The sequence below is a fragment of the Dermacentor andersoni genome, chromosome 6, assembly GCF_023375885.2.
Source record: "Dermacentor andersoni chromosome 6, qqDerAnde1_hic_scaffold, whole genome shotgun sequence".
Taxonomy (NCBI): domain Eukaryota; kingdom Metazoa; phylum Arthropoda; class Arachnida; order Ixodida; family Ixodidae; genus Dermacentor; species Dermacentor andersoni.
The window spans coordinates 142,899,881-142,915,443 of NC_092819.1; the positions used below are offsets into that span (position 1 = coordinate 142,899,881).

At 43.6% G+C, this 15,563-nt stretch overlaps 1 long non-coding RNA gene across 1 annotated transcript in view; it reads left to right on the forward strand.

Annotated features, from left to right (window-relative positions):
* The first annotated feature begins 1,512 nt into the window (after nucleotides 1-1,512).
* Nucleotides 1,513-15,563, forward strand: part of LOC129382759 (uncharacterized) — a 33,067-nt gene continuing 19,016 nt past the window's right edge. Inside the window, exon 1 of the long non-coding RNA XR_008610817.1 lies at nucleotides 1,513-1,598. This is a non-coding gene — a long non-coding RNA (uncharacterized lncRNA). The remainder of the gene's footprint in view (nucleotides 1,599-15,563) is intronic.

A 15,563-nucleotide genomic window follows, 5' to 3' on the forward strand; every position in this document is an offset into this window, starting at 1 on the left:
TTTGGGTGCGCCGCAGGTATAAGAAAGCCAGCCCAAAGGAGCTATCGGCCCTAAACTCCATTCAGGACAGGCCAGCTCATTGATGCCTTCGTAGTTCTCCCACGCCTTGGTGGCACCACAAACTTGTTTTGCTGTTAGCAGCTATATCTTTTTTATGGCGAATCATGATGATCACCCAAGCTATTCATAGCTTGAGCCCGAAGGATTACATCATCTTGAATGCCGTGAAACTGGTATTTTCGCCAACGCCGGCGGCTGGAAGTCACAGGATCTCATCTTGGCCATGCTGCCTGTCCAGCTGCCCGACGAACCAGGAGCGGTGCCCACGGGCAGCGCGGTCGTTGCGGTATTCGTGGCAGCCGTTTATGCCACGAAGGAAGCATCGACGGCATAGCTTGGTGGCTTGGAAGTAACACCTGGAAGGATGTCCTGGCCAACGGGAAGCGTGGACGACGTTCCCAGGCATGACGGGTTCAAGAAGGAAGGGGCCGAAGCGCTGTCTCAGTAGGAGGTCGAAGTAGGGCGCGACCGCTGACGGATGCGAAGGCGCTCGTCATAACTTGGAGCTGTTTTGTAAGCTGGGCGATGGCTTGGACGAGTGTACCGGTACCGTCCTGACCTACAGCCGCGCAGGACGCTTGGACGCTGTTCCCGGACGGCACGGTGGCTTCTTGCGGTGGTGGTAGGGTGGCGGACTCCATAGTTGAGAAAGCGTGGACGGCGTTCCTAGGCAGGAGTGACCGGCACACCGAAGTGTCCTGACGGCACACTTAAGGATGAAATGCCTCAAGGCACGCTCGTTGTAGACTGCGCCATTGTAAATGAGAGAAGATAGACAACACTCATTCCTGGGCCGGCCGTTCTATTCTCTACCGTGTTCAAATTAAAGGTCACATTCACTTAATCTTTACAATATATCTACGCACACACCACAAACACACACTCACACACACACACACACACACACACGCATATATATATATATATATATATATATATATATATATATATATATATATATATGTATATATACATACACATATACACACACGTGAAGTAACGAAGGTGGACACTTAAAAAAATTGCTTGTTTTAAGGTTGACCGTTTCGCCGTGCCACGGCCGAAACGACACAGCACAGCACAGCCGAAAGTTGCAGCATTTCGTTTGCGGAATCCGTTCGCCTCCATCGATTCAATATAAATCGGACGGCGGAAATGTTGAGCCATTTAGCAAGGAATTTTTCGTGTGTCCCTTCGTTTCTTCTACTAATGTACCAGACCTACAGAAGCATTTCTTGAATTATATATATATATATATATATATATATACTTATCGTCTCCTGTGTAAATACAATCGTGGATGACAGATGCTTATGATAAAGGTCGGCCGCAAGAGTAAAAAATAACCTATGAATTTGGGAAAGGACGGTGGAGATCAGCAGCTTGTGCCAGAAGGTCAGGTTCAATTATCATGCTAGGTTCGTCGCTGACTACAGTCTGTTGTGAATCAGAGGGTACTGGAGAGGCCGATTGAATTTCGGCGTCGAGAGCCGATATCTTGGGATCGTCGACAGGCAAGATGTAAAGACATGCCTCTGGTAACTATTTGAGTCGAACAGTTGAACCTTAGGAGATTCCGCCATGTCAGATTGTCTGTTTAATACTGCGTCTATTGTGTTTGTTATTGTGTTTATTAATGCGCTTTTGTCTCGTCCTTGTTACTTTGTGGTTGCATGTGTTTGCGCTGTTACAACATTTTTAAGTCTAATGCACCGTCAACCCCGGGAGCTGCATGGCCTATAGTTTTCCGTAATCGGGCCTCGGGGCTGCATCGGTGACTGTGGGCGACGAGCTGGTGGCGAACGGGACTGGCGACACCGGAATGACGATGAGGGACTCTTGCATGCGGCACGAGCCTCATTGTTTGGCTTTTGCGGTTGAAATGGAGGCTGGTAACAACGCTGGCTCATTTCGCGGGAATTTGCTGCACTTCCTTTGTTCTCTCGGTGACGAGGGACAACGCCTACGCTCGCCACAGGAACGGCGACAAAACGCTGCGCTGTAGAAACAATCCTGATTCCGCTGAACAACCGCCTGAAAAATACTAGCAAAAAATGCACACGCGCTCACTCACAATGCAACATATGAGATGCAAAAGCCGGTTATAAATTTACATTGTGTCCAAAGGAAAAGCAGCGAGAAATAGTATGCTTACTCTTTTAGAATGTTGTGTCAATGGTTTGCTAATGCCTTTTATGTTTTGATCACGCACCTTCTATAAGCTTGTTGGTCAGCGCTTGTGGATGTTTTTCTTCATGTTCACGCAAATTTCTGAAGCGTTAGTTTGCAACACATTAACCCAGCGAACATTTGTACATTGGAGAAGGGTTCTCGTGTGGTTGTTTTGGCCACTTCATCTGTTTTATGATCTACTTGTTTCATCAAGATTACGTTTTATCAGAAATTGGTTATGCGCTTGTGTTCAAATTTGATGATTTTTACCACACCTTAGTTGGACGTCAGCACCAGTTTCGTAATCTCGTCTTTCCACCTTTGCTTTAGGTAACGGTTTATCTCCCTTCGTTGTGAACCCACTTTTTCAAGAACTGGCTTTTGAATAAAGCCTGCACGTGTCACCCTAACCACCCCAGATGATGCACACCCAGATGACATTTAGCGTCTCCCTGCTTGATAAACTACAACACATTAGGCGTTCAATCAAAGCCCCTAAACTAATGTACGCCCACGTAATTTTCATCGCTAGTTCTTAATTTTGCTAATAATATGGGGATGAAAGAGCAAAGCACTATTTGCTGTTTGTCCAAGAAGCCTAAAAACACAATGACAAAGAAAAGTGCATGCTTAATGCTTTACCGCCACCATCCGCGCCCCGTTCTATGCAAGTTTCATGGTCTGGCCTGCTGAGGATGAGTCTGGCGGGGTCTGGGGTTCGGTGAGTTAAAGAGATTCCGAAGTTCATGAATCCAGGAATTTGACTGAAACCACCAAAGCTTGATGATGACTATTATGTTCTCTAGCGAGGCTCTCTTCGCCCGCGATACCGTGGTTTGGTCGGCCGATCAGTCACTATTGGCTTCTCGAGAAATGCATTCCTCCTCATTCTCAAAAAGAAGGAACGCAAGCAGCAGCGGACATCGCGGGTCCACAAGTAAAGCCCAAGAATCTTATTTTTTTAGGTATATGTCCTTATGCGTAAGAGGAAGCAATTCGTAATCTACGAAAATTATCATTAATTCCTAAAGGATTTTAGGTATGTAATAATTTATATTTTCTACTTTACGGCGGTATAATATCATTTTATACGGCGTGTTTCGTTCAATTAATTTATTGGTCTGTCCTTGCACAACAAAACCGACAAGTCATTGGCCAGAAGCTTCATATAATTACGCATCAAATCGTATTTACAGTGACGTGGCCCAGTGATGATATCGTCTGTGCATGCACTTGTTACAGTATCACCGGACATTTGTACTTACGCAAACTCTCCAATTTTGTTCACAAAGTTTTCTCGTTGACAGAGTTGGAAAATCAGGTGCACCTTCTTTGGATGGAGATGAAATAAAGATGTGCAGTGGCAGCATACACTCTAAAAACTAGGAAGGGTATCGCAGGAGTGAAGCTGCCGGTTCACTCTTCAAAGCGTCGTTTTACTCTCGCAAAATGTCGAGGAGAGTGAAATGCATTGTTCACTCTGTCACTAAGGAGAGAGTGAAATGGGCTTTTCACTCTCCCCTTCAGAGAGAGAGAGTGAAAAGACTCTTGCGACAATAGAAAAGAGAGACTCTTGCGGCAATAGAAAACAAAACGTAGCGTAATCTTCTGCTTCAACTGTAGGTGGCTGGCCCCGAACATGGCAATGTATCATTCATGCACGCTGAGCAAAGAACACATCGTTTTGCTTCTAAGAGAACAGGCCGCCGCAGTTCAAAGGAACGCGTAGCGAGCGCTCTACTTTTTCACTCGGAGTGGCTCCACCGCGCGCGCGCGCGCTCAAGATCGCGGAACAACACCGCACCGGAGAAAGGTGATCCGTCCAGCGAGCAAAGGCCAGCCATCTCGCGTCGCCACGAAAACACGACAGTCGTTCGTCATGCCTTGGATATAACAACAAATCCTCCACGGTAAGTGAATTCTAACTTTGGTGCACATTCTCCGTATATGTCATGCTATCGCCAGGAAGTCGTCGCTGCGCTTAGCCGACCGGATTGACAAAGGACTAGGCATACGCGCTGTCTCTCGATGTCAATCGAAAAAGCCAGTCGTCGCGATAACTGCATGTGATTTTATCACTTTGCCGTTGTCCATAAGAGCTTTAAAAATCGCAAACGCTGCCAGAACTATGGTATGTTCAATAAGACGCCAGGCGAGAGGACGCTTAAAATGGTTAGTTCACCAGCCCGTGATTCCGAGCCTATGCGGAGCGTGATTAGCGTGAGTTTTGTGTGTTTGAATTTATTCAGTTTGGCAGTCTACTGTGTACGGAACGCTGTTGAACTAAGGAATCACATAACAGAAGGCGTCATTTTGCTGGCAGCATGCTTTTTTTTTATAAATAAACCGCGCGCTTGACGGTGTCTCGCGCAGGGGGAATCTGCGACCACTGAAGTTACGTGCAGCACCAGTGCTAGTTAGAAACTTTGCCGCAGGCATTCAGCTGCATGCTGCAAGAGGTCAGTTGGGCGCGTTATCTTGAACTTACTGAAAACGCATGAGGAATCCATGTTTTATGCTGAAAAAAGTATAAACCCCATATAAGCGATCTTGCACGCGGCAGCTACAAGCGACGCGACGGAGATGGCTGTCGCGTTCGCTCGTCGCCTACAAGTCGTACTCCGTGCGAGCGACGATTTTGAGCGACGCCTCCCCGGTGTTGCCGGCATGAGGGCTGCAGTCACGCGTGACGCGTGCTTTAGTAATTTACGTTGATGTATTTTACTATAAAAAGTAGCATAAAATATTTCCGGAGGTCTTGCAGTACGTTCTTATCCTTGCACGTATAAAAATTGAATCATTTGCTCGTTCCGCGCGACAATCGGTAGTATTTGAGCGATGTATGTACATCCAGTTCCGGCTTCGCGCTATTGGCTAGTCGCTCATAGCACTTCTGGGCGACGAGCGACGATTTCTAGATTTCAAGAACCGAGCCATCTGTTCAAGCGACGGCCCGTTTTGTCGCTCGAAGCCGTCGCTCGTCGCCGTCGCGCACTAAATCACTCTCACAGTGTTTATCCCTAAGACTGAACTGTTTTTGCTCATGTTGAAATGGTGTGATTATAGGTCTGGTTTTGTCTCCTGTTGCGGTTTTCGTGCACGGTGCGAAACTGAAAGGATGCTTATGTCTACGAACTCGGTGAATTGTCGAGCAGCTAGTTACGCATCGGCATCGAATATAACGGCTGCTGTGTGGAATTACAATTGCAGGGGCGCTTTGCATACGCTTATTGTTTTGGACATGCCTGTGCATTTGCTAATATGAGTTGGCGTGTAAGAGTTATGTCATATGAACAGCTAAATCAGCCTTTCTCTGGGGGTTACAAGCGTAATGTGTGCATTTTGCTATAGCATGGCAGATCAAGATGTGTTTATCGCTTGAATATTTTTAGTAGAGAAATAAAACATCAAAATAAAATGTTGCTTTAATTCCGTGTTACCAGTCTGTCGTACACAGAACAATAGGTTGGTGTAATAAACTAATAACTGCGGTTTAACTGCAACTTTTACATGCCTACAAGAATCTAAAATGCTAGATTTCAAACTGCAGCAGTAGTCGGGTCTGTCAAAAATGAACTCCACTGCGCACCTCATGCATGAAAATAAGTTCATGCCTTTTAGTAAGCTTAGATGCATGCCGCAGTGAACTTGTTAGTATTGAAATGTGGGTAAGCTTGCCATAACAAGCCTTGTTGCCCTTTTTTATAGGCACATCCATATATCCATTGAGCTGAAGGACAATATTTTCATCCCTACTGAGCATCATGTTTGCAGCTATAATCCTCAAATTATGGCTTCAGCAGTGGCACAACCAGGGATGGTGCGGGGGGGGGGGGGGGGGGGGGGCACACTGGGCACGTGCTTAGGATGTGTCACTAGTGGTGTTTGCGATGCACCAGACTCATGACAGACCTATGACGTCTGAAAATGACCAATATTCTATTCATTAGCAGGAGTATTCTAACATTCATGAAAAACAAGGATGAACTGTAGTTTATTTGTTTTTTTGCTTAAATTTAAAAATTGAAGCTAGTTTAGCAGTTGACTGTTGCAGTCATTTGGATGTTTTGCATGCATTTCACTAGGAAGACTAAGAGCTAAGACTTTTTTATTGCCATGGCCTTGACTGTCTTGATGTTGTTTTGCACCATGCCCTTGTGTTGACTTTTCCATACGATATTTTTCAGGCACCCGCTTTATATAACGCAAGAAGGCAGCTGCAAGGACACGAGGATGTGAAAGAGCCAGTGCAGCGCGACTTCACGTAGTGCAGAGGAGCCAATGCCAAAAAATCAAAATACATTGGCATGTTATTTGGACAAGAAAACTAGTATGTGGGTATATTGGGTGTACCATTTGACCAAATGTCAACAAAATCAAGATACAGTATGTTACACGAAGATGAAAATTCTCACGTGCTCCAGGCAGTCATCTTAACATGGTATATTTATGTAATGTCTCTGATTGGAAAGTCAAATCAAGTATGCTCTCTGGAGACAAACACATAGCAGCAAGTGTCATTGAAAAGGTAAAAATGTGTTTTAAGAAAGCTGATTAGTTCTGAGAAGTGACTGCTTTTTGTCTTGCCTCTCAACAGATATATCCATGTGATAAAAAATAGTGGTACAATGAAATTGCATATTTGCTTAGCGACATGATACATACTTGCAATGAGCACGGTGCCTGTGTTTACTATAAAAAGCAACAGCCCATGCTTGGTTAGGTTAGGCCCACTACAACATGCAGGCATGGGTGATTGGCGCTTTTTTTATTTCTGTGTCGTGAGGTTTATTGACGTGCGTATAGGTGCAGTGGCACGCAGTATGGCTAGTACAAATAAGGGGGGGGGCAGATATATGTAGCTCGCTGTACACGACACAGGGCAAAGGAAATCCGTGTTCAGCAAATATCTTAAATGCCATGTACGTAAATTTTACAACGCTACTTGTTCGAAGCGCGCACAGGTGCATATTGAAGAAAAGTTTCCAGGGTAGATAATTTAGTTCGTAACTTACACTAATTTTGCCCTAACCACGAGACATAATAATTTGAATATACTGCACGGAAAAACCTAGAGCGAATTAAATTGTGTGTCAGCTTCGTGTGTATACATATAGTCTTTCCTATGCATTAGGTTTTTTGCGTAATGCATTAACAGTTGACAGCCTATCTTATGATGTGTACTCTGTTTACATTACAGTTGTTTATTAGTTTACTCGTTTGTTTTGCGACTGATGAAATGCCGGCATGTATATATTTTCAACATTTGACATAATCCTGTATGTTTTGCAGGGACAACCCAGGACGTGCATTTCTCAGCACCCAGTCAACTGCCAAAAGTGACTCAAACACAGGCCAGCAGTAAGTGGACATCAGTTGCAATTTCACATTATGCAGTTGGCGGCTGCCTTGTACGGAGGCTTTTTTTTTAATGAGATGGTGATGTCGTTCTAATGTACATTTTGACCACAAAGGTGCGATCATGTCTCACAGAGGCATATATGGTTGCTATTCTCTGCGAGGGACGTGTTCTCGTGTTCGTGAAGCATTTGTGTTTGGCAGTGTTGTCGCCCAATGAGTCGGATGTAAACACTGTAACTCGCCACTGCCGGCAAGTAGTTGCGAGAAACGCATTATGACGCTGTAAAGTTATTTCATTAATTCGAAGGAAAGTTTTGCAGCAGGAAAAAAGGTTGCTATTCCAGGTAAACATGTCTTTTTCTCACAGGTTATTTAGCCAAACTGTGGATGCATGAAATTCGTGACTTATGAATAGATTTTAATTTATTCTTTAGTAATGCTTCTAAAAGAGACTAGAAATAGCATGTGACTACCTCTGCAATCAGCAGACCATACACTTACAGTCATAAGTGGCAGTTCCATGCAGTCTCGCACTTTATATAACCTTTCCTTTCAGCAACATTGGAACTGGTGGCTGCGTTTTCCGAAGGAGAAGTGCACTTGACACTGTATATGTATGTGTGAATTCAGTTTTCTTTGTATGTATCGGCTCACTGACAAACAGTGCAAAAATCTGTTGTACCATGAGCCTGACGACGCCTTCTGCTGCTAGAAATGCGGCACTTCGTATTTTATAGTACTGCATGACATTTAAATCAAAGCTACCACATAAAATGATCAAGAAAACTAACCGCTGTTATAGCTGTTTTCCTCAAAGAACGCTTGTCCTTTATGGGCTGTGTTAATCTGAGCTCTCCACTGATGTTTCAGTAGTATTATCCCTTAGTGAGTGAGAGATTGGGGGCAATTAATCGTGTTAGTGTTTAAGTGGTGTCCTAATTATGTGCATTTGTTCCAACAAAGTTGTCTAGATTACTTTATTGTGTAGTGTAAAGCTTATGAAACCATCAGCAACTACTGAGTTGCTAACACGCATATGGATTTGTCACTATACAGGTGGAACTCGGTTGTACCACTGCAGTGCTGCGGAAATTGGAACATAAACAGGCTCTCCTTTTCGTCACTGGAGCAGGAGAGAAGGGCATGCAGGCACTCCTGAATGTGCATATATTTCAAAACATGAGACACACACACACACACACACACACACACACACACACACACACACACACACACACACACACACACACACACTCACACACACACACACACACACACACACACACACACACACACACACACACACATACACACACACACACACACACACACACACACACACACACACACACACACACACAATTAAACTAAAGGCAGGGACGTTCCATCTTTCATCTTGAATTGAATTGTGCAGCGCAAAAATACAACACAGACCACAGAGAAGCACACATGTTACCAGGTTTGATACACACGTTAGTTCAACAGATTTGATACTTCAAGTGTGCTATTTTACACAAGGGGGAAGGGAAAAGGGAGAAAATCTGAAAAAAAAAGTGGAGTGGAAAAAAAGGAATCGTGCCAAAAAGCATGAGAAGCATCGCGCAGCCAGGATCACCAGCAGGACATCTAAAAAGCACTCTGATAAAATTACATACAGGACAACCTTACGTATAGTTTGTTTCAATCAACTCAGATCACATGCAGCCATTACTGCAATCAAGTTGTTTCCTTATGTCATATGAGGGAATGATGTGGGCCCAAAAAACTGTTTAGAGCTGAAGGATTATGTTCCATGCTAGCCTCATTGCCTGCTTTTTTATCATATTGTTATCAGCTGCTTATGTTAGGGACAAAAAGTAAGAGTACGAACTGTTTCCCGATTCGCCATTCCACACAACATGTCTTTGTGACTATATGTACATGCAGATGATCCATAGTTGAAAAATATTCAGTACAGTAGAATCTCATTACAAGATGCACCTGGTTGTAAGAGACATCTGAAAATGGTTTGGTTGGTTTTCCGATGTTTGCCACGTTAACAATACTGTATACAAGAGACACCTTTGTTACTAAGGATGACTTTTTAAGTATTCACTACTTCGAAGGGACACAACCCAGACACATTCACTTTGTGCACCTTGTGTGCTCCGAAGGACGTAAAGATCACGCAATCCTTACACAACTCAATCGTGCATGTCTCTTTTAGCATGAACCAGAAAAGGAGGGCAACGAGGACAGTGCAGGGCAGAAAGTGTCGGCAGTTGAAGCTGACGAGCGTCTAAGAGCACTTTAAAGGTACTGCGAGCAACAAGGCTTGCAAAGTGAAGTGTTTAAATTCCAGAAGTTGGGAAGGAAGCTAACACAATCTACAGTCACTAAAAAGCTGTGAATGTCTTCTTTAAAGGGCCCCTAAACCACCGAGGTAGAAATTTAGTTGCGGTGTTGCAGTTCTACACAATAAGGCAATGAACAGGTAGCCACGAGAATTTTTCGAAGCGGTGCAGTAATTGTGGAGCTACGTGTGTTTGATTATCGAAAAGTAGTCCCCACTCATTTTACTCTCTCATGTGGTACACGCCATATGGACAGTATCGTCTTTTCCTTGCCTAGTACACCTCCAAATGTTACGGGACAGGCCAACACCAACGAGCTCTGTTGCTGCCGCGCTGGCCCGTCGTCCTGCGAGGGGTGGCGCTAATACAACGGAACTGTATGGTGACTCGTGTTGAAGAGCCTCATAGGGAGACCCTTCTGTTGGCGTTTCCGTTCTTTGCCCCCATTGGCTGCCCACAATGGCATCGCGCGCAACGCGACGAGGAAGAAGGAGTGTGTGTATTTGCTTGCAGGCCTTGCCGGCAGTCGTACACTTTCGTTCGACCAATCGACAGCACCGGAAACTGGTGACATCATCAGAGACAGCCTGGTGACGTCAGGACAAACTGGGGGGTGCAGGATAGGTCCAGAGAGGCGCACGGGGTCATTTTCTTCATATTGTGGTGCTCCGGCAGTGCTACGCACTCTGGCATTTGGCTTCGTCGATCGTTACAGCATTCTGATTTCGATACACGTGTTTACTTGAAATGTTCAAAAAATGTCGAGAAGTGGTTTAGGGGCCCTTTAAGCCACCCTGAGCATTTATTCCTTCAGATATATCAAAACATACTTTAGTGATGATGCATAATAAAGTGATCTAGTCTGGCTCCTCAGTGTCTCAAAATTTTTGGTTTCGAGAGACATGTTTCCCGTGCCTCTTGAATATCTTCTGATGAGGCTTTACTGTAATATACAAACAATTGTGTAACTCCTCCTGCAAGTATTATTCATTAAGCCCGGTCACTTATGTGCAAAGCTTGTGGTTAAGTCTTGAGGTCCGTACTTTTTAGAGCTATGTTTATTAATTCATGCTGTTCTTATTGGTTCTTCGATGCAGGAGACAATGCCTACGAAATTATTGGCCCTGATCATGAGAGCCCTCAAGGGGCAAACAACATCTCTGTTGCAGAAGTGAGCCCGATACCACTTGGAAGTTACCATGACAGATGACACGGCAGCAATAGATGCAGAGACTGCCATGTCTACTGCAGCTGCAACAGTGTACGAGGCAAGCAGCAGCGCGTCAGCATCAGCAGCAGTGTCAGAAGGAACCACACCAGGCCTGGTAGAGCAACATGTGTGCTATCACTGACTTTTTTTGTAGTGGATACAACTCATTTGCTCAACATACAAAAGCTTTTCACCACGACTGTGAGCCAGTGTTATTGTGCAGCAAGTGCAAGACTAAGTTAGGTGTTATAACACAGTACAAGCATCACTTTAATATATGCAAATGCAAACATATTACAGTTGTTGCCTCCCCAGCCAGCCCACATAGTGACAATGTGGAACACATGGTGGGACACACCTCTCCCCCATTACAAGATAGAGACTGTCAGTGTTGTTGCTAGATTGACTGGTCTTTGTACGCAACTAGAAGGACAACACAGGTGTCATAAGATTGTTGTTGATGTTGTTGTTGAAGAGGTAAAAAAGAAGTTTGATGCAGCTGAAGTGCCAACTGATATTGAGCAAATCAAAAGCAACCACCTGAGAAAGCAACACTATCGAAATTTGGGTATCTATGTGCCGCCAACTCTGGTAAGAATGGCATAGGACAGAAGTGTGATGAAAATCACACAGACACTGCTGTTGCATCACTGGCCACAGTGAGCAGCGACTTGTAGGGCAAGAGAGTCAACTGAAACTAACATTATGATATAGTGTCATATTCCCATGTGACCACTTTTCAAGTTATTTTGCAAGATACAGCTCAACCTCCAGAAACGAGACTGCAACTTGTCTGTAAGAAAGCTTTCACAAAAAATTATTCATAACACTATTAACATAGCAGTATCTTTTTTTTTTTGTCGGTTCGAGGTTCCCGGCTGTCCATTAATGCAAAAATTGAGGAAAAAAAGAACATGTGTCGTACTTACACCTTTTTAACAAGTACGAGGGGGACAGAACTTTTCTAGTCATGCATCTTCATCATACTATCAAGTTTTTAAATGCCTTTTATAATTATTATTACCAGTTATATCTGAGTGCATTGTATGCATGTAGCAGGTGTAAAATCAGGTCAGTTGGATCAGACGCCTTATCTGCAAGCGAGCCCTATATTCAAGAAATTTGAATTAAAATAGTTACGTTAGAGACGCAGTCTTTCAGCACTTTATTGCCTGTGGTTTAAGCATTGCTCAATACTTTTGTGGGTGGCAATTTCAACCGGCACAGCGCTGCGCTTTGCCACAGTCACATTTGTCTTCAAAGCAGCGTTTACCATTTGCGTTGACCTGTTTGTGTATGCATAGAGCAAGTTTTTAATTTATATTTTTCTGCATGCTTGTGCTTGCACTAAGCTTGTATAAGGCAGTAACAAAATGTGCGTCACTATAACAAACTGTTCTGTTGAGCTTACACTTGCAAATAATCGTGTTCAGATGGCCGCACTTCTATGCGGGTGCACCGCTAGCTTTGTGTATGTTCTCATGTTTGTATAAAGCTTATATAAGCTAGTTAGAAAATGTATGTCACTAAGCATTGTGATATTCTTTAAAGAACTGCTTGGTTGGTTTTACACTTGTGAATTAGTATTGAGGCGGTGGTATTCCCATCTATGCCCACTGCTAGCTTTCTGTGTCCTCACGTGTTTGTATTAAGTTTCTACAAGGGAGTTACAGCATGTACGTCACTAAGCGCTGTGATATTTTTTAAAGAACTGCTTTGTTGGTTTTACACCTGTGAGTAATAGTACTCGGGTGGCACTAGTCATGTGTAGGTACACAGGGACCATTTGTATGCATTATGCTCATGTAAAGGAGTTACAAAGTGTATGTCACTAATTACTGTGATATTTGTTGAATTGCTGTGATGGTTTTACACATGTGAATAATAGTGGTCAGGACACAGTACTTGCGGTGTATAGTTGAATTTATACACTGCCAAGACATGGGCTGTATACGTACCAAAAGAAATGTATGTCATTATATTGTTGTGATTATTACTGTTTGGATTTTATTAAACTGTAATAAAATTGTTTCTTGTATCTATTGAGGTATGGCAATTTGTCATGCAACCAAACTGAGGACCTGAACTTGTGCATACAAATAAACAGCTAATTTAAGAGTATACTGCTCATATTCTGCTAAACCAGTTTAACAAATCTTGTACTACAATGCTGGAAAAATGACAGAGCTGACTCGGATGTACAGAAAAAGTTCTGCACTGGCTGAAGGACTGCCCCACACTGGAGTTCGTAATGTTGCGTTTATTGGAGTAGAACAGAAAGTGCACTTCTATTAAAAATGCGACAGTCGGTGCAGAAACATAAGGCAGACGAGCGGATGTGGTAAATTTTTTTCAGGGCCCTCCATGCCTACTACTGCATTTCTAGTCTTCCTGTGCTCTGCGTATAAGCCCCTGTTCAGCCAAGGTTTTTACTCCATGACAGTTGTTCTACTGGGTTCGTTGCAATATTGAAGAAAAAAATTCAATGGTTTTCAAGGACTTTCGAGGCCCCAACACAGTAACTTCAAGGACCTCGTGCAATGTATGTAGTAGTTTGGACAGGCAATAACTTGTTCAAGAACACCGTTAACTTTAATGCAAACAAAAGAAAACAAAACAAATCGCATTTCAGTGATTTCAAACATTTGAAAGACTGCTAATTTGCCTTTCACCGCCCACCACTAAACGCACACAAGGAAGCATTTCAAGAAAGCGCTCAAAGTTTTTCTGCAATAGCAAATTAACTACTTGGACCTGCAACATTTGCAGGTTTTGAATACTGTTTGGTTTGACAGTGTATGTGATGTCATCTGTTGCCTCAGCTTTTTTCACCATCAAATAAGCAATAGTCATTTCTAATTTCTTTTTATTGTGTCTGTCGCTCTCAATTTACTCTTCACGGCTTCTCTTCGAATGCCTCAACTGTTGAGCTTCCTGCTTCTGCTCCTCCAAGCACATTTGTCGCTGGTTCCATGTGCATAAAACTGGTATCTGCAGCTTCTTTGTAATTTCAACTTTAAGGATGTCGCTTTCCTTCTATTACCTCCAGAGACAATTTTCTGTGACATGCGAAAGAGTGTCACAGAAGGGAAAAAAAGCACTTGGCAATGTCTGCTAAGTCTAGCCAAGTGTACAAGTTTAAGGACTTTCCAGTACTTCTAAAAATTCAAGGGTTTTCAATGCCTTGAAAATGGCATTTTAGAAATAAAGGATTTTCAAGGATCGCTACAAACCCTGGATTCTAGCACCTAAATAATTTTACAAACTTATTTTGGCATGGAGTTAGGAAATTCATGCTTTCTAGCTAACGCTGCACTATCTCTGTACAGTGAAGCCACGAGAGCGCAACTATTTTGGAGTAAAGAAAAATACTGAAAGCTTTTAATACCACTCTTCTTTTTTTCTATGGAGCTTCGTATTGCCTAGTTAAGTTTAAGAATGTGCCTGGTTTTGGCGGGCGTTTCTTCGACATTTTCTGGAAGAAGCAGATGTCTAGCCCCCGTATTCAGAAATGTATCTTAATACAAAGCTCATGCTTGACTTGATGTAAACGACGCCTGGTGCGAACGTCCCCCAAGACGCTCACTGCCTTTCTTTTGGTGCGTTCACGACTTGCGTCGTTTAGATCAAGTAAAGCATGGGCTTCAAGTTATGATGCATTTCTGCATATGGAGGTAAGCGTGCACAATTCTGGGCAACGCACTGTGCCATTGACACTGAGAGAAAACGGGGAAAACAGAGTTAACCACTTATGCTCCTAAACTTTCGCGTACCTGTGGTGTGCGTGTATCGTGGAAGAAGAAACAGCGCAAACACAAGGACGAAAAAAAGCATCAACCACACCAGCGCTTCGTGGTGTGGCATGTTTTTGCGTCGTCCTTGTGTTGCGCTGTTTCTTCTAAAATGCTCAACCAACTAGCCGGCAAGTCCATCCTGTGCATATATAAATTGAACACACGCATGAGTGTAGATGGTCTTCGATGCTTTTAGAACGAGCACTGCCACAGGATACGAGCAGTGCACGCGTAACAAGTGGACACATTAGTCATTTAAACATGCGTGCCAATGCATTTGACGCGGCTATCGGCATAAGCAGTCTCCAAATGCTGGAATGCATGCGCTTCAAAACGCTAATGATCCGTTGCTAATGCAGGACAACAGCTCACAGCGGACTGAACCAAACTCTAAACTAATGCACTTGAAAAGAACGCCTACACGGCAGCGTGAGGCACGTCGAAATGCCTGGTACTGGCGTCGCAGTTGCTCACCAGTATACGCGCGAATTAAATTCACATACGTGGATGGTTGGCGCAATACTTTGTATCCGCGTATTTTGGAGAACATGGACTGGAGAAGCACTCGATCATGAGCTGAACGGCACATTTGTTATTTTCCTGCGGTGACGACAAGCCGTGAATAGTTCTCAC